The sequence below is a fragment of the Ranitomeya variabilis genome, chromosome 6 (genome assembly GCF_051348905.1).
Source record: "Ranitomeya variabilis isolate aRanVar5 chromosome 6, aRanVar5.hap1, whole genome shotgun sequence".
Taxonomy (NCBI): domain Eukaryota; kingdom Metazoa; phylum Chordata; class Amphibia; order Anura; family Dendrobatidae; genus Ranitomeya; species Ranitomeya variabilis.
The window spans coordinates 413,078,953-413,098,859 of record NC_135237.1 but is presented as its reverse complement, the minus strand read 5'-3'; the positions used below and the strand labels follow the sequence as shown (position 1 = coordinate 413,098,859).

General features: G+C 43.5%; 1 long non-coding RNA gene across 2 annotated transcripts in view; it reads left to right on the top strand.

Moving 5' to 3' along the window:
- Nucleotides 1-4,699: 4,699 nt before the first annotated feature.
- Nucleotides 4,700-19,907, top strand: part of LOC143781206 (uncharacterized) — a 181,557-nt gene continuing 166,349 nt past the window's right edge. Inside the window, exons 1-2 of one of the 2 annotated variants that reach the window (XR_013216619.1) lie at nt 4,700-4,830; nt 12,312-12,462. This is a non-coding gene — a long non-coding RNA (uncharacterized LOC143781206). The remainder of the gene's footprint in view (nt 4,831-12,311; nt 12,463-19,907) is intronic. The other variant, XR_013216618.1, reaches the window with a different exon arrangement.

Sequence of the window (19,907 nt, the reverse complement as noted above, 5' to 3'; positions counted from 1 at the left end):
GGTCTGTGCTTACTCAGTGGAATGAGTGTGCCCTGGCGGCAATTTTCAGAAAAGGTCTTTCTGAAGCCCTTAAGGATGTTATGGTTGGATTCCCCACGCCTGCTGGTCTGAATGAGTCTATGTCCTTGGCCATTCAGATCAATCGACGCTTACGTGAGCGCAAAAATGTGCACCATTTGGCGGTGTTTTCTGAGCAGAAGCTTGAGCCTATGCAATGTGATAGGACCTTGACCAGAGCTGAACGGCAAGAATACAGACGTCAGAATGGGCTGTGTTTTTACTGTGGTGACTCCACTCATGCTATCTCTGATTGTCCTAAGCGCACTAAACGGTTCGCTAGGTCTGCCACCATTGGTACTGTACAGCCAAAATTTCTTTTGTCCGTTACTCTGATTTGCTCTTTGTCGTCCTATTCTGTTATGGCATTTGTGGATTCAGGCGCTGCCCTGAATTTGATGGACTTGGAGTTTGCCAGGCGCTGTGGTTTTTTCTTGGAGCCCTTGCAGTATCCTATTCCATTGAGAGGAATTGATGCTACACCTTTGGCCAAGAATAAGCCTCAGTACTGGACTCAATTGACCATGTGCATGGCTCCTGCACATCAGGAGGATATTCGCTTTTTGATGTGGTCGTTTTGGGTTTGCCATGGCTACAGGTCCATATTCTGTATTGGATTGGAAATCAATGTCTGTATCCAGTTGGGGTTGTCAAGGGGTACATGGGGATGTCCCATTGTTGTCTATTTCGTCTTCCCATCCTTCTGAAGTCCCTGAGTTCTTGTCAGATTACCGGGATGTATTTGATGAGCCCAAATCCAGTGCCCTACCTCCTCATAGGGATTGCGATTGTGCTATTAATTTGATTCCTGGTAGTAAGTTTCCGAAGGGCCGCCTGTTCAATTTATCTGTGCCAGAACTTGCTGCAATGCGGAGTTATATAAAGGAGTCCTTGGAGAAAGGGCATATTTGCCTGTCGTCGTCACCGTTGGGAGCAGGGTTCTTTTTTGTGGCCAAGAAGGATGGTTCTCTGAGACCTTGTATAGATTACCGCCTTCTTAATAAAATCACCGTCAAATTTCAGTACCCTTTGCCGCTACTGTCTGATTTGTTTGCTCGGATTAGGGGGGCTAGCTGGTTCACCAAGATAGATCTTCGAGGGGCGTATAACCTTGTGCGTATTAAACAGGGCGATGAATGGAAAACAGCATTTAATACGCCCGAGGGCCATTTTGAGTACTTGGTGATGCCATTCGGGCTTTCTAATGCTCCATCTGTGTTTCAGTCCTTTATGCATGACATCTTCCGAAAGTATCTGGATAGATTCATGATTGTATATTTGGATGATATTTTGGTCTTTTCGGACGATTGGGAGTCTCATGTGAAGCAGGTCAGAATGGTGTTCCAGGTCCTTCGTGCTCATTCCTTGTTTGTGAAGGGGTCTAAATGTCTCTTTGGAGTTCAGAAGATTTCATTTTTGGGCTTCATTTTTTCCCCTTCTACTATCGAGATGGACCCTGTTAAAGTTCAGGCCATTTATGATTGGACTCAGCCTACTTCTGTGAAGAGCCTTCAGAAATTTCTGGGCTTTGCTAATTTTTACCGTCGCTTCATCGCTACTTTTTCTAGTGTTGTTAAACCATTGACTGATTTGACCAAGAAAGGTGCTGATGTGGTCAATTGGTCCTCTGCGGCCGTTGAGGCTTTTCAGGAGCTGAAGCGTCGTTTTTCTTCAGGGCAGGTTGAGCCTTCGGACTGTCCTGGTGTGGATTCCGTGGTGGACAGGTTGCAGCAAATTTGGACTCACCTAGTGGACAATTTGACATTGTCCCAGGAGAAGGCTCAACGTTTCGCTAACCGCTGTCGCTGTGTTGGTCCCTGACTTCGTGTTGGGGATTTGGTTTGGTTGTCGTCTCGTTTTGTTCCTATGAAGGTTTCGTCTCCTAAGTTTAAGCCTCGTTTCATTGGTCCTCATAAGATTTCTGAAATTATTAATCCTGTGTCATTTCGTTTGGACCTTCCAGCTTCTTTCGCCATCCATAATGTGTTCCATAGGTCGTTGTTGCGGAGATATGTGGCTCCTATGGTTCCCTCCGTTGATCCTCCTGCCCCGGTGTTGGTTGAGGGGGAGTTGGAGTATGTGGTGGAGAAGATTTTGGATTCTCGTATTTCGAGACGGAAACTTCAGTACCTAGTCAAGTGGAAAGGTTATGGTCAGGAGGATAATTCCTGGGTAGTTGCCTCTGATGTTCATGCTGCCGATCTTGTTCGTGCCTTTCATTTGGCTCATCCGGAGCGGCCTGGAGGCTCTGGTGAGGGTTCGGTGACCCCTCCTCAAGGGGGGGGTACTGTTGTGAATTCTGTTCTCGAGCTCCCTCCTGTGGTTATGAATGGTACTTCGGCGAGTTCTGTTCATGGACTCCCTCTGGTGGCTGTGAGTGGAGCTTCTGGTTCTGAGATTCCTTCTCCAGCTGATCTCGTTCAGGTCTTGGCTGGCTGCCCTATTTAACTCCACTCAGATCGTTACTTGATGCCAGCTGTCAATGTCCTAGTACTGGTTCAGTTCTCTTGGATCTTTCAGATGACCTGTCTATTTCAGCAAAAGCTAAGTCCCTGCTAGCTTATTTGTTACCACTGTGTTTTTGTCCAGCTTGCTATTATGATTTAATCTTGTTAGCTGGAAGCTCTGGGATGCAGAATGGCACCACCGTGCCGTGAGTCGGTGCGGCGGTTTCTTTTGCACACTCTGCGTGGTTTTTTGTTAGTTTTTTATGCTGACCGCAAAGATACCTTTCCTATCCTCTGTCTGTTTAGTTAGTCTGGCCTCCTATGCTGAAATCTATTTCATTCCTGTGTTTGTGACTTCCATCTTAACTCACAGTCAATATATGTGGGGGCTGCCTATTTCTTTGGGGAATTTCTCTGAGGCAAGGTAGGCTGTATTTTTTATCTTTAGGGGTAGTTAGCTCTTAGGCTGTGAAGAGGCGTCTAGGCAGAGTCAGGAACGCTCCATGGCTATTTCTAGTTGTTGTGATAGGATTAGGGGTTGCGATCAGCAGAGCTCCCACTTCCCAGAGCTCGTCCTGTATTGCTCGTTTGCTCATCTGGTCATTTCTAGTGCTCCTAACCACCAGCCAAACATAACAGCTCCCCATCCCTGCCTTGTATGTATGGCTCCCCATACCTGTCCTTGTATGTATGGCTCCCCATCCCTGTCCTTGTATGCTTGGCTCCCCATCCCTGTCCTTGTATGCATGGCTCCCCATCCCTGTCCTTTTATGCATGGCTCCAAATCCCTGTCCTGGTATGCATGTCTCCACGTCCCCATCTTTGTATGCATGTCTCCCCGTCCCCATCATTGTATGCATGGCTCCCCTGTCCCTGTCCTTGTATGCATGGCTCCGCATCCCTGTCCTTGCATGCATAGTTCCTATAAAAAAAACAAACACATCCTACTTACCTTCCCTGCACGCCCTCGCTGCATCCAGCCAGCAGCTCTTCCGGTCGAGGAATCACATGTCCCCGCTCATTAAGGTAATGAATATTCACTCCACACCTATGGGAGTGGAGATAGGTGAATATTCTTTACCTTAATGAATGGGCACCTGTTATAGCCCTGCCACTGCTAGAAGTCGGCAGCTGCGTCTGTAACTGTGCACACTATAAGAGAAATGAATATTCACTGCCAGCACAGTCAATATTCATTTCTCTTTACCAGCGGGCACAGGCTTTAGATGCAGCAGCCGGCTCCTTCCTCTGTGACCCGCTGCTCCGCCGCTCCACCTCTCCCTCCCCGGCCGGCTTTCTGGGAAAATGACTTGTGTATCGGGGGTTTTTTTCAGCACAAAAAAAGTGCTGAAAAACTTGGCTTATACACGAGTATATACGGTAGTGTTATATCACAGGTCAATATAATAGTGATATCCAATTTATAGCATTTTTTACATTTTTCTTCTTTTGCACAATATATAATAAAAACAGCAATTATACAAAAAAAAAAATATGTGTAATTTTTAAGCTACGTTTATATTTTCCCAGATTATACTTTTTTTTATTGAGAAAACTGGAATTTTGGGGAGGGTGTTTTAACTTAAAAAAAAAAAAAAACTTAAAGGGGATCAGTCACCAGGTTTTTGCTACTTCATCTGAGAACAGCATAATGTAGAGATAGAGACCCTGATTGCATTGATGTATCACTTGGTTTACTGGGTGCAGCAGATGTTACACAATCAGAGTTCTTAGACGTTGCATGTAGCAGAGGTCAGAAAGCTATTCCCACCCACTCCACAGCTTTCTGTGTATTGTCTATTGATAGTGAGCCAATTATCAGAGAAGGGGATGTGGACGCATGCTGTGTGGTCCAGGCAGTGATAATCTCCTGGTGATCAAACCTTCATTGTGTTTAAACAATAACCCACAGCCCAATAAATTACACAGTTCCTACCTCATGCTGCGGACAATTTCCCTTTAAAACAATTTTGTTTAACATTTTTACAATATTTATAAATCTACCAAGGGTACTTGAAAATGTGATCCTATGATTGCATTAGTAATATACGGCACTATTTGGGAAACCTTTCCTGTACGTTATTGATGGCCCCTAATAGGCCCCACTTCCGATGGGATCTGCCTATAGTAAATAGCAGACTCAGAAGACAGGCCTTTGGTTGCTATAGCAACATATTGTGGGGTTACCGATGGGCTGACGGAGGGAGTGCGCTCTCTTGGTCAGTCTCCTCATGCGCTGCTGTCACTACTGACCACAGGATGTGTGAGGTAAAACTACCGGGATTATCGAGAACGCCGATCCTAGCAGCTACAGATGGAGTTGCAGGTGGAGTTGTTCATTATGATGAGCTATCGGACTGCAAAGGGCCCATATATTATTCTGCACAGCAGAAGTCTTCTGTCGGTGTCCGCTCCTGCGTCATGGAGCAGAAAGTGACATACAGTGGGGCAAAAAAGTATTTAGTCAGTCAGCAATAGTGCAAGTTCCACCACTTAAAAAGATGAGAGGCGTCTGTAATTTACATCATAGGTAGACCTCAACTAAGGGAGACAAACTGAGAAAAAAAAATCCAGAAAATCACATTTTCTGTTTTTTTATCATTTTATTTGCATATTATGGTGGAAAATAAGTATTTGGTCAGAAACAAACAATCAAGATTTCTGGCTCTCACAGACCTGTAACTTCTTCTTTAAGAGTCTCCTCTTTCCTCCACTCATTACCTGTAGTAATGGCACCTGTTTAAACTTGTTATCAGTATAAAAAGACACCTGTGCACACCCTCAAACAGCCTGACTCCAAACTCCACTATGGTGAAGACCAAAGAGCTGTCAAAGGACACCAGAAACAAAATTGTAGCCCTGCACCAGGCTGGGAAGACTGAATCTGCAATAGCCAACCAGCTTGGAGTGAAGAAATCAACAGTGGGAGCAATAATTAGAAAATGGAAGACATACAAGACCATTGATAATCTCCCTCGATCTGGGGCTCCACGCAAAATCCCACCCCGTGGGGTCAGAATGATCACAAGAACGGTGAGCAAAAATCCCAGAACCACGCGGGGGGACCTAGTGAATGAACTGCAGAGAGCTGGGACCAATGTAACAAGGCCTACCATAAGTAACACACTACGCCACCATGGACTCAGATCCTGCAGTGCCAGACGTGTCCCACTGCTTAAGCCAGTACATGTCCGGGCCCGTCTGAAGTTTGCTAGAGAGCATTTGGATGATCCAGAGGAGTTTTGGGAGAATGTCCTATGGTCTGATGAAACCAAACTGGAACTGTTTGGTAGAAACACAACTTGTCGTGTTTGGAGGAAAAAGAATACTGAGTTGCATCCATCCAACACCATACCTACTGTAAAGCATGGTGGTGGAAACATCATGCTTTGGGGCTGTTTCTCTGCAAAGGGGCCAGGACGACTGATCCGGGTACATGAAAGAATGAATGGGGCCATGTATCGTGAGATTTTGAGTGCAAACCTCCTTCCATCAGCAAGGGCATTGAAGATGAAACATGGCTGGGTCTTTCAACATGACAATGATCCAAAGCACACCGCCAGGGCAACGAAGGAGTGGCTTCGTAAGAAGCATTTCAAGGTCCTGGAGTGGCCTAGCCAGTCTCCAGATCTCAACCCTATAGAAAACCTTTGGAGGGAGTTGAAAGTCCGTGTTGCCAAGCGAAAAGCCAAAAACATCACTGCTCTAGAGGAGATCTGCATGGAGGAATGGGCCAACATACCAACAACAGTGTGTGGCAACCTTGTGAAGACTTACAGAAAACGTTTGACCTCTGTCATTGCCAACAAAGGATATATTACAAAGTATTGAGATGAAATTTTGTTTCTGACCAAATACTTATTTTCCACCATAATATGCAAATAAAATGATAAAAAAACAGAAAATGTGATTTTCTGGATTTTTTTTTCTCAGTTTGTCTCCCATAGTTGAGGTCTACCTATGATGTAAATTACAGACGCCTCTCATCTTTTTAAGTGGTGGAACTTGCACTATTGCTGACTGACTAAATACTTTTTTGCCCCACTGTATGCCCAAGGTGGATATGTACGTCATATAACGTTAAGGGGTTAAAGAGAAACATTGTAAATTATGGATGTGCTCCAGGTCTCTTCTATACCCAGTGGATGTAATACTGCTCTCTTCCCCTGGCTCCTGGTAAAACAACTATGCTATTACTTTATTGGATAATTGGCTGCTGTACATATCACTTTCAGGAAAACCTGGCTGCTAAAATGCATCTACTGTATGTGTCCTGTGTGATCTGTGACCAATGCTATCCTCTAATGACTATGAATAGTAGAATTAATGTAATTATATAGGATGTTAATAATAATGTAATAGGATAAATATATATATAAAAAAAATCCGGCCTCCTCTACCCCTTAATAGCCGGCCATCTCTCACCTTTTTATTTTCTCTTTGCCCAAGACGGCACCAAAAGCTGGAGCTGCCATGAGCAGGAGGAAATCCTATTATCAGTGTAAAATGTTTGGCACATGCCTATGATTGGGACACAGGGCAGATATTATAGCGCTTATACTTACCACCAGCTCATAGATGGATCTGTTGGCTCCTCTATCTCCCAGGTCTTCATGGCCACCTTCATTCCTGAAGGATTTTCTCGTAGAGTTGGATAAAATAGAATGTTTATGGCACTGTGTTTTTAAAGCAGTGCCACAAATTTAAGGAAATCCAATAACTAATAATGGAAGAATTATTATAGGAATATGATAAGATGTTAGTAACCATGTTTAAAAATAAATCTGGCCTGTTCCTCCCCTTAAGAGCCGGTCATCTCTCAGCTTTTTCCCCCAGTTCTATGACAGCACTGTCATAAGTATGAGGAAACCCAACTACCGGTGATAATACATTTATCATAAGCATATGCAACATGTTATTTAAAAAGACAAATCCGGCCTACTCCACTCCTTATAGCGGCCATCACACACATTGTTATTTTCTCATTGCTTAAGAAAGCATCAATACTGGAGCTGCCATGAGTAGGAGGAAATCCTATTACTGGTCAATGTAAAATGTTTGGCACATATTCTTGATTATAGCGAAGTGTAGATATTATGGCGCCCATACTTACCTCCCGCTCATAGGTGGACCTCCTGTCATTGACATCTTCAGGGTCTTCTTAATGAAATGTGCTTGTTAAGACTTCTGCTCTAATTTTCCACTTACATCTGGACATGGTTGCTACCGGGAATTTCATTGCCCCATAGTGGCAACATTTTTGGACCATCTTGACACTCTGCCCAGGCTCCTCCCCAGCTCCGCCACCACCCCCGAATGGTCCCATAGCCCACTCTTGGAAAAACTCTACTTTTTGCACCATGTTCTCACCAACCATACATTAACAGTTCCCATCGAACACCATATCACATACATAGCCATCAGGTTTTGTTTTGGCCAAAAGATTATGTAAGCCTGCCACCACGACAAGGTAGACTCTTTTGGCAGGGCCCTACTCTACTCTAACCTATTAAACAATTCTTAACATATCCAATACTCTTTTTATGTATATTTTTAATTATTTTTCTGGGAATGTATCACATATATTTTTTTTAAATGATTGAAACTAGATTGTGATATTTTTTTTTTATAATCTGTATTTCTAATTGCAGATTATTGTATTTTGTCTTCTGTGTCTTTATGGAAGCTGCTCTCTGGCCTGTTTGGAGACATGGACATTGGACGTACGTATATATATATATATATATATATATATATATATATATATATCTCGCAAGACATTATAGGAGACTATTGTTTCCTCGGGAGGCTTTTCTATACATGTTGTCATTTTTAGTGACATGCAGATGTCATTGTGCAGGAAGGGGGAAGAGGTGAGCTGTGACACTTCTTACTGTGAATTGTGGATTCTGTTATCTCATTGTAATCCTGCTTGTTATGATAATCAGGTGACTGATGAAAGGGGATCTCTTCTGGACATTTCAGTCTAATAGAAAAGCAGTTTCTGTTTATTTATTATTTTATGATATAAGGGGTGACATAAACTTTAAAGAAAAATCTTCCAAAACTTCAAACTATGATGAAAAAGGATGGTCTTTTTCTAGTTATTGTTGACCAATGTGTTTGAGATGATGGTAATGTACTTACTAATATGGCCATTCTTGCATTTCAGCACTAAATATGAAATATGGGAAATAGAAATATAGGCTATGTTGAATTTTTGCACTCAAAGTGGTCAATGCCCTTAACATGAAAGCTTCGTAACACATTCCCACTAAACATTTTGCTAACTAAATCTATTTTTCATAAGAGTCATTTAGTTAAATCTTTTGGTCAATTATGTAAAGTGTACAATTATAGTGCTAGTAACAAAACAAACAAAACAAAAAAACAAAAAAATCCAAGAACAAATACAACACGTATAACCAACTAATACAATGAAAATAAGGTCATTTTGTGAGGTCAGAAAAACAAAATCTAAAAACCGCAAACAATATTGCACACAATCTAAAGAACTGAACCATAATAATAAAGATGTATTTCCATAAATCTAAGAACAACATACAATAGTGCCAGGAGCGTACATATAAATCATGGGGCCCCATAACGAAAATCTGAATACCCCCCCAAGAAAAAAAAAATCACCGCCGGGCCCAGCTCAACGTCTTGAGTCTCCACACAGCCTCAGCACCTCACGCCCCACCTCCAACAGTCGGTAGCCTCCCTCACATGTGCAACTACTTCCGGTCGAGCCCAGCATATATTGGTATCTCAGGCTGGAAAGCTACGTCAGCCAGGAGGTGTGACGTCCTTATGCAAATCCAGCCAGAGTTCAGCCGAGAGCAGTGCATGACTAGAAAGTAGGAGTTAGGGGGAGCCAGGTAGAGTGACGGAGGTGCGCACAATTAATTAAAGGCACACGGCACAGCACAAGGGCGGACACTGACAGCTTGGGGCCCCTGTGCAAGAAATGTGTCTGGGCCCCCTCCTTTTATGGCGACAAAGCTATGTATATATAAATATATATATACTGTATATCAACACACACATACATGTAAATATATTACATTGTCTCCTTTATTATGTATATTGCTGTCCCTTATACAGTGCCCTCTCTTGCTATGTACAGCACCGTCCCTTACATATTGGATTATATAGAGTTCTGTTTTTTATTACATACTGTCTTCTCTTGTTGGATTTTTAATGCAATGATGGCTCATGGAGCATGGGAAAGGTTCTTTTCTAATGGAGGAGATGATGGACTGGTAGTCTGGTCACCGGCTCCTCCATCAGCAGTCATTTTATATCTAACAAGAGAGCAGACTATGTAATAAAAGAGGGCGCTGTGACTAAAAAAAATAACAAGAATACACTATGTAAGAGACAGCACTGTACATAACAGCAGAGGAAGCTATATAATAAGGGACGGCACCATATATAACTAGAGAGGATGGTATGTAATAAGGGACCGTGTTATACATGATAAAAGAGGAAACTATGTAACTAAGGATGGTGTTAAACATAAGTGAGTACACTATATACTAAGGGACTGTGCTATACATACTGTAAGTGACTACACTATATACTAAGGGACTGTGCTATAGATAAAAGTGACTACACTATATACTGATATGCAAAAAAATTGGCACTCAAGAGGTAGCAAAAAGGCAAGGTTCCACTTATTGTGCATCCAGACAGTATGTTGCTATGTTAAACGTTTTCGGTCCGTAAAAAGACCTTCATCTGAACAAACTGGTTCAGTAGTATAGTTGAGAAGGTTTTATTATGCCTTGTATGACCATATTCTAGGATTAGGTGCCTGAATGCTGTGGTTCAATATATGTAAACGCAGCGGGTCTGTGGCTTGCGACAATCGACGCTATGGATATGCTCTGGATGCCGGTAGGGTAAATGCCAAGCATGGTGTGACCATCTCAACTATACTACTGAACCAGTTTGTTCTGATGAAGGTCCCTTTATGGACTGAAAACGTTTAACATAATAACATACTGTTTTGGTGCACAATAAATTGAACATTGCATTTTTGCTACCTCTTGAGTGCCTTTTTTTTGCATATAGCTTTACGACGGGCTGGACACCCTACTTGAGCACTTACAACTGATCACTACAAGAGTGCCATGTTTTTTATATTACTACACTATATACTAAGGGACTGCAATACATAATAAGTGAGTACACTATATACTAAGGGGCTGTGCTATGTATAATAAGTGAGTACACTATATACTAAGGGACTGTGTTAAACATAAAAGCAATAATAACATCTTCCTCCACCTCCCCCTGTTCCTAAATCCATTATAAATCCCCCTTCCTCCCTTCCCAATCCCCCACACCCCCTCATTGTCCTCCTCCCCCCGCATCCCATTATTGTCCTTTCCCCCACCCCCAGCACCCCCATTATTGCCATTTCCACCATCTCTATCATGGCTTTCTCCCCACCACCTCATCATTGCCCATTCCACCACCTCCATCATTGCTTTCTCCCCACCACCCCATCATTGCCCATTCCACCACCTCCATCATTTCCTCCTCCCCTATCACCCCCATAATTGCCCTTTCCACCATCATTGTCCTTTCCACTACCACCATCATCGCCTTTTCCACCACCACCCCACCTTTGCCCATTCCACCACCTCCATCATTTCCTCCTCCTCCATCTGGAGGATGTGCAGGTCCACTAGCAGCAAACACTTTTGCTCTCTGAGGACCAATGTTTCCTTATATTTAAAAAAAAAAAAAAAAAAAAATCCGGCCTCCTTCCACCCCTAAATAGCCGGCCATCTCTCACCTTTTTCCCCAGTCCTATGACAGCACTGTCATAAGTATGAGGAAATCCAACTACCGGTAATGGTAAATTTATCATAGGCATGTGCAAGATGTTAGTTTAAAAAAAAAAAAATCTGGCCTCCTTCCACCCCTTAATAGCCAAGCCATCTCGCACCTGGTTATTTCCTCTTTGCCCAAGACAGCACCATAAGCTGGAGCTGCCATGAGCAGGAGGAAATCCCATTACCGGTCAGTGTAAAATGTTTGGCACACGCCTATGATTGTAATAAAGCGCAGATATTATTACGCTTATACTTACCGCCAGCTCATAGATGGATCTGCTGGCTTTGTCATTCTCTGCGTCTTCATTTGGGGTCCCTCGAAGTCTCCATGGCCAACTTCATTCTTGCAGCGTTTGTTGAAGTGATGTTTATTCTTCCAGCTTTCAGTCTTCCGGAGGCTCAGGTGGACAGCTCGCTCTGATGACTATAGAGCTGGTGTCTGGTAAAGGGTTTCCAGGTTGACAAATGAAAATCCCTCGAACAAAGCCTGGTCATTTGCTGATGTAAGTTCTGTGACCTCCGCTGCTTCTAATTTGTCCAGATGGAATGGTTTACGACGATGGCGAAGCTCAGATGGCTATAAATGAAAAAAGAAAATCTAAAATTAGAATTATGACTTTTTATCACAGTCTCCATTTAAAACCAGTTGTGCAGATTAAAAATTAATGAAAAAATAGACACACAGTGCATGAAGCTAAGGAACCAACAAAATAACACCAACAGTCCCACTGGAGAATGATCAAATCTACACTAGATAATCAATTGTGTACAATCCAAAAATTAGAATCCAAATAACTGAATCAACAAAGCCATGCCAGTATGGAGTAGCAGATCTGGATGGTGTTGCCTATCCAGTGTTATTGTCATCAGTAATTATCTGCTCTTAAAAAATAAGTAGATTCTGCAAAATATATTGTATGAGGTAATGGAACAATATTTGCTTGTATACTTACCACAGGGATGTATGGTGGAGGCAGTTTCAGAGCTTCCACTGAGACCCAGTCGATACGCTGAAAAAAATTGTGCTCTCTGATGTTACCGTTGGCTCCTAAGCGGCTAGCAGGATCTTTCTGAAGAAGCTAATAAAGAAAAAGCCAAAATCCATCAATGTAAGTAACAGAGAAAATGATGAGTACTATGCCGAGATGAGATAATCGACTTGATGCAAATAGAATTTGCGTCGAATTTTTAAGAATCTGATGAACCCCGGTAAATTTCATCAATTTGTAATTTGCTGCTTGGGAATGACCTATAATAGTTGCAGCCGTTTTTCATAGAGTACTGCTGAAATTTATATCAGCCAGAGAAGGCTAATAGGACCTCTGATGCAGCCGTCCAGGCCTCACCATATTGCCTTACAGGTGTCACATCACATGTTATAGCACAATCAGGAGGGACTATCATAGCCTGTATGAAATCCAAAGCAGGGAATATAGCAGCCATCTTGTGGTGAATCTGGATAAGGAGAGCACATCACAAAGAGAAAAACATAAAACACTAAAAGACTGTACAGATAATGTGTGACAGCACAGCAGTGAAGAACGGTTACCACAAGTTTTTTAATTTTTGTTGAGTACATGCAATTTTTCGAAATATTTGGAAGAAGCTGGTTATTTTAAATTTCAAAAGATTTGCTCATCTTTACAGCTATAACATTGTATAAATCATAGTACTACCGGCTGTTAAAACTATTGACCTGTTTAATGATGTTCCTGATGCTTGAGGATTTATCGAGTGTTTGATGGTAGGCGCACTCATCGGTAACCATTTCTTTTAAGATGACACCAAAAGAAAACCAATCTACTCCAGTGTTATACTCCTTCCCAGCCAAAATCTACATGAAGATGGAAATAGATAAAGAGTTGGTCAAAAAGTTCTATAGCTTTAGTGTAACAAAGTTTTTGCTATAATAATTGTAAGATTATGTAATCCATTGAGGGTGGATGATTCCTCTGGTTGTGACGTCACTTGAATATTATGATTACTTCCACTAATGACTGAAAGGAGCCATGCTGCTCTTCTGAGCTCCTGTACCCTTTGTTACTTTGTTATCTGACTTGTAGCTCCTGGGTCTCTAATGCTGGCAAAATACATAACATAATCATGTATTTTGGCCAGACTCACAGATTCTGGAAAAATTATCCATTGTATATGGAGACATCCAAATTCAGCTAAACACTTGATGTTGAATTTTAAATTAATGCCCTGTCCCTTTGAGTCTGGCACGGTCTTACTTCCCTCTTCCAATTCATGGAGACATGAAGGATTATGTATATGATCCTGGCTGGCATACAATTATAGTATGAAAAAAAACCCATGTTCTTCTCACCTCAGGAGCCATGTAGCCTTGTGTTCCAGCATATCCAGTGGCTGTTCGGTCTCCATGCATGTTGTCAATTGCGAGACCGAAATCTGAGATCTTAATATGGCCCGTTTCAGCCACCAAGATGTTCTCGGGCTTGAGGTCTCTGTGGATGATGCCCTTTGAGTGGAGATATTGTATTCCACAGATGAGTTCAGCGGCATAGAATCTGACAAAAAGACAAGAAATTAGTGACTGTGTACAGAAGAAATACAAGAAATCCTGCCCTATTCTATAGTATATTAAAGTGGTCAGTCAGGATTCTGTCCAGATTCTGTTGACTAAAATATTGCTTTAGTCTAAACTCTATTGCCATCGAAAACACCAGAATGCCAATGATCAGTCAGCACTGATAACAGAACTGCTCTTATATATATTTCAGTACATGTATAATTATATAAACCTTTACCTTGCACTGGGGATGTCAAGCTGCCCCTTCATCAGTAAGTAGCTGTAAAAGTCCCCGCAGCTCACGTATTCCAGCCCAAGGAGCAAATGCAGCTGTTGACAGAGAAGATATATAGGTGCATTACAGATTATTGCAGTACCTACACATCTACTACAAAATAGGAGAGAATATCTATAGGCTGCATGGTAAATTCATGTCTGATTGTCGAGATACAAACATAGAGGCATAACTATAGTACGTACATGTGCTGCAGTGGCACTGAGCCCTGGAGTATATGGGGGCTCAAAAGATCTTTTTGGTCCATAGGAGAAGACTAGTACTATAAAAGTGTTATGGATCTGCAACACAGGACTAAAGTAGAAGGGGGAAAACTGACCCTGCACTATGACTAGGCTGAAACCCTGCGATGGAGAGGGCGACCCATTCCTTGCGAGTAGACCCACCGACGATCCTAGGTTAATCTCAAGCGAAGACCTATAGATAAGGGGAAGGGTTTCCATAAAAGAACTAAGGACTGGGTACAAAAACGGGTCACCTCCTAATAGAAAACACAGAGAAGGCTGAAGAAACCAATAGAAAACAGAAACTAAGGCTAGCAGAACCAGAGGTACAGCACTGCACAAAGACTTGTATAGGATGTCTAGCGCCCTTCAAAAAATGTCATCAATGCTCAAACGCAAGCTTAATAGCCAGCAATTCTCGGTTCCCAACATTGTAGTTGAGCTCTGCGTCTGAAAATTTCTTAGAAAAGAAAGCACAGGGATGCACCCCATCCTCTCCCTCCTGGGACAGAACAGCCCCCACTCCTACTGATGAGGCATCCACCTCTACCAGAAAGGGCTTTGTCTCAAAACAGGAGCAGAGCTAAACCTCTCCTTGAGATGCTCAAAAGCCTTAACAGCCTCAGGAGACCATTAGACAGTATTGGAACCCTTCTTAGTAAGATCAGTAAGGGGTTTTGCGATAACAGAAAAATTCTTTATGAATTTTCTATAATAATTAGCAAACCCCAAAAATCTCTGAATCAACTTCAAGCATTCAGGTCTAGGCCACTCCAATACCACCTGAACCTTCACCGGGTCCATCTCAAAACCATCACTGGAAACAAAGTACCCCAAAAAACTAATTTTCTGTACCTCAAACTCGCATTTCTTCAGTTTAGCAAAGAGTGTGCTTTCTCTCAGAATCTGCAGAACCTCACGGACTCTCTGCCAATGCAACTCCAGATCGGGAGAATAGATCAAAATATCATCCAAATAAACAATCATACTCCTGCCGATCAACGGCCTCAGGATGTCGTTAATGCAATTTTGAAAGAAAGCCAGAGCATTTGTAATGTCGAAAGGCATAATTAGACACTCAAAATGACCTTCCGGGGGTATTAAAGGCTGTCTTCCATTCATCACCTTCTTTAACCCGCAGCAAATTATATGCCCCACGGAGATCGACCTTAGAGAACCAATTGGCTCCAACTAATTGGTTAAACAAATCCGGAATTAGCGGCAAGGGGTAAGGATTACGCACAGTGATCTTATTAATCTCCCTGAAATCAAGACACGGCCTAAGACCCCCATCTTTTTTTTTTTTTTGCAAAAAAGAACCCCACAGCCACAGGGGATTTAGAGGGTCTTATATGACCTACAGTGAGACTAGTATGTAGGTATTCCTTTAAGACCTCCCTCTTGGGAATCATCAGATTAAATAAACGACTCTTAGGGAGAGTAGCACCTGGGACGAACTCAATAGCGCAATCGTAATCTCTATGAGGTGGTAGAGCTTGTGACGCAACTTCTGAAAATACTTTCCAGAATTCCTGAATGGCTTCAGGTAGCTCATTTTTCACAACAGCAGCAATGTGTACATCACATCATTTCCCATAACACTCCTGATCCCAGAATCTTATCGTGCTTGACGACCAGTCCAGTACAGGATTGTGCATTTTTAACCAGGGTAACCCCAGGACAACTGGAAAAGGCAATGTATCAAGTCCAAACAAATATAAAGATTCCTGGTGTTCCATATTCACAGTGAGTGGAAACCCGGTGACCTTTCGAGAAACGCAGAGTGATAATGCCTGCGGGCGCTGCGGTCACCTGACCAGGATGGGGGTAGGAGCGCTCATTAACCCCTGCAGCAATGGACAGGTGTGTGAGGTGCCACAATAGTGACTGCAAGACCCCAATAGGAGCCGGCATCGAGCGTGTAAAGCGAGGAGCTGTGGTGATGGTGAACTACAGGTACCAAGGAGGGAGCCTCTGGGTGCCAAGCAGTGTAGAGGTGTCTGGGCCAGGGGTGTGAGAAAAACAGCAGAAAAAGGGCAGCTGTACCATCACCAGGTCACAATACTAATGCACTGCAGCAGCTGCCACAATAAAAGGGGCAATGAACTGGTGAGAGTAACCACCATGGAGGGGGCTGCCTAGTAGTATAACTGCACTCGGAGGAGGTGTGTATAGGGCGCTTGTCACATGCTGTGCCACTGTCTGCGGCGCAATCCTGCAGTATTCTGCATAGTCACTGGTCCGCCTCCTGCAGCTATGGGTATATTCTGTGATTACTTTACTTGAATTACCTTTGATTCATTTTGATAACATCTGTACTCATATTTTTCATGATTTATTGTGTTGATTTACTCTTTATATTGGTGACAGGATAGGGGCGCAGGATGGGAGCAGCACATAACACAATGGCAGAGGCGTATCTAGGGGGCAGTCGGGGCATGTGCCCCTGGCGAAGCCAACAGGGGGGCGCAGTTGGGCCGCCTAATGTGGCGGTCCAAAGTGTCTCCCCCTGAGGCTGCATTCTGTCACTCCCTGGATTGGGAGTCAGCTGTTCTCTGTGCCACCTGTCAAGCTGACAGCCGGCACAGAGAAGCTGCAGTGCTCCGGCTCCCGGAGATCAATTGTACTCACATCTAACAACTGCGAGTACAATTGAGGCTCTGACCGCTGGGTCAGAGCGACGCCAGCAGCGTGATCAAGTCATGTGATCACGCTGCTGATGTCACTATCCAGCGCGCAGGAGAAAGAAGAGACTTGATGGTAAGTGCTCCTGTAGTTGTGGAGCTGAAGACACCGAAGATTCAGCATTGGGTGGGTTGGTTTATGGGGAATGTTTACTCAGTGTGTGTGTGTGTTTATTTATTCAGTGTTTGGGGGGAGATTTATTTAGTGTGTGTGTGATTAGGGATTTATTCAGAGTGTATGGAAGGGAGGTTGAGGGATTTATTCATTGTGTGTGTGTTTGGGGATTTATTCTGTGTGTGGGGGGATTTATTCAGTGTGTGTGGGGGGATTTATTCAGTGTGTGTGTGGGGATTTAGTGTGTGTGTGGGGATTTAGTCAGTGTGTGGGGGGGATTCATTCAGTGTGTGGGGGGATTTATTCAGTGTGTATGGAGGGGATTTATTCATTGTGTGTGGGGATTTATTCAGTATGTATGTGGGGGGGCGGGAATTTATTTAGCATGTGTGGGGCAGGGTGCATTTATTCTGTGTGGAGGGGGATGGATTTATTCTGTCGGAAGGGGAGTGGATATATTCTGTGGGGGTGAGTGGGGAGATGGGGGTGGACACAGTAGCTAAGGGAAAAATGTGTGCTGACACAGTATTGGGAGCGAGGGTAATGGGATGTGTGAGGACACAGTATGGGGAGTCGGGGGAATGTGTGAGGAGGAAATATGGAGAGCAATGGGGTAAATAAGTGAGGAGATAGTATAGTTAGCAGGGGGGATGTACATGAGGAGGCTATTAGAAATGTGTGCAGACAGTATGGGGGAGGAAAGTGTGAGTGGGCACAGAATAGATACTGAGTAGTGTGAGGGTAACAGCCAGGAGGAGACAGTATGCCAAGTAGGAGGAGTGTAATGAAGGGGCACAGTAGAGGGACTGGGCTCTCTAGGAGGGACACAGTATGAGAAGGCAGTGTGAAGTAAGGAAAAGAGAGAGGGCAGTGTGGATGGCATGTACCATAAGAGGGACAGTGAGGGTCACATTATGTGCTGGGAATAAAGTGAGGGGCAATTATTTACTCAGGGGCTCAGCCTAGGGCAGATATTTTTATTCCGGAGCATTATAATAACACTGCTATCTTTAAGGCCTGTCCCACACGTCCAGATAATTCTGGTACAGGAAAAATCGGTACCGGAGTCTTCCGTGTGTCCGTGAGCTCACGCAGGCCATCCGTGTGGCACATGTGCGCCGCCCGTGTACCACACGGAGCGTGCAGGAGACAGCGCTAGAGATAAGTGCTGTCCCGTAATTCTGGTGCTGAAGCGGCCATTCATATCTTCTCTCCAGCAGCGTTCGCTGGAAAGAAGATATGAAAAATCCCTTTTTTTTTTGTCCTCGTGTTTAAAATAAAGATCCCTGTCACCATCCCCCTCCCACCCCCTGTGCGCCCCCCCGCTGTTACTAAAATACTTACCCGGCTCCCTTGCAGCGTCCTGTCCTCGCCGAACTTTCTCCTGTATGAGGTGGGAGGTGGAGCCGCATATTCATTACTGTGAGGGGGTGGGAGGGGGATGGTGACATGGCTCTTTATGTTAAACACGAGAAACAAATTATTATTCATATCTTCTCTACAGCAAACGCTGCTGCAGAGAAGATATGAATGGCGGCTTCAGCACCATGTGGGGGGGACAGCGCTTACTGTAGCGCTGTCTCCTGCACGCCACACGTTGTACACGGACAACGTCCGAGTGCGGTATGTGTTTTACACGGACCCATTGACTTTAATGGGTCCGTGTAATACGTGCGCTCCCACGAACACTGACCTGTCTCCGTGTTTGGCACACGGAGACACGGTCCGAAAAAAATCAATGACATCTGCACAGATGCATTGATTTCAATGTGTCTACGTGTGTCAGTGGCTCCGGTACATGAGGAAACTGTCACCTCACGTACCGGAGCCACTGACGTGTGAAACCGGCCTAAGGGTGTTGTGTCGAGATGTGCTGCAGAAGACAGGAGAAGATGGAAGTCTGCAGAAACAAGCTCTGCCGGTGGATGAGAAGAGTCATCATGGCATCTGGACAAGATGAAGATGAAAAGAAAGAGGCGACTCCAGAAACAACGTCAACTATCAGGTACCTGGATGTAAATGTGTTTTTTTTTGTGATACTAATTCTCATATTTTTATTTATGTTAGGAACATTAAAGGGGATGTCCAAGGTTGTGATGAGTCTGCAGTCATACTATGTGACTGCAGACTTCTGAATTCTCACAGTGCACACTGCTATCATAATTCTCTGACGTTGGCGATTTGCATACATGCGGTCACCTGCTGACTAGACGTGTGTGGCCTCCTTCAATGAAAATGAATTGACTATGGCCGGACACGTCTAGTTGGAATGTGGCCAGAAGTATCCAAATCACATACTTGTGCTGTCATGACCGTCCCTTCTGGCCACCGGCAAGGGAGAATCCTAAAAGTGTGCAGTGCTTGCGCTGTGATAATTCAGAAGCCTGCAGTCACATAGAATGACTGCAGACTTTCATCACAAACCTGGACGCACCCTTTAATTATAAAATGAAGCCCTGTAGCTCTATGTGAACCCAGCCTAACAGTATTTGTCACTGACATATATAAATCTAACTGTTCTGCAATGGCTTATTGTATGTAAACCATGTCTCCAATCCTGTAGGCTTCTGCAATGATTTTACAGAAGCGACAAATGAATTATTCTGCTATCTATCTCTCTATGAAATATAAAGATATATACTGTATATATGCGTGTGTGTGTCACTGACATATACAGTATATATATGTATTGTATGTGTATAT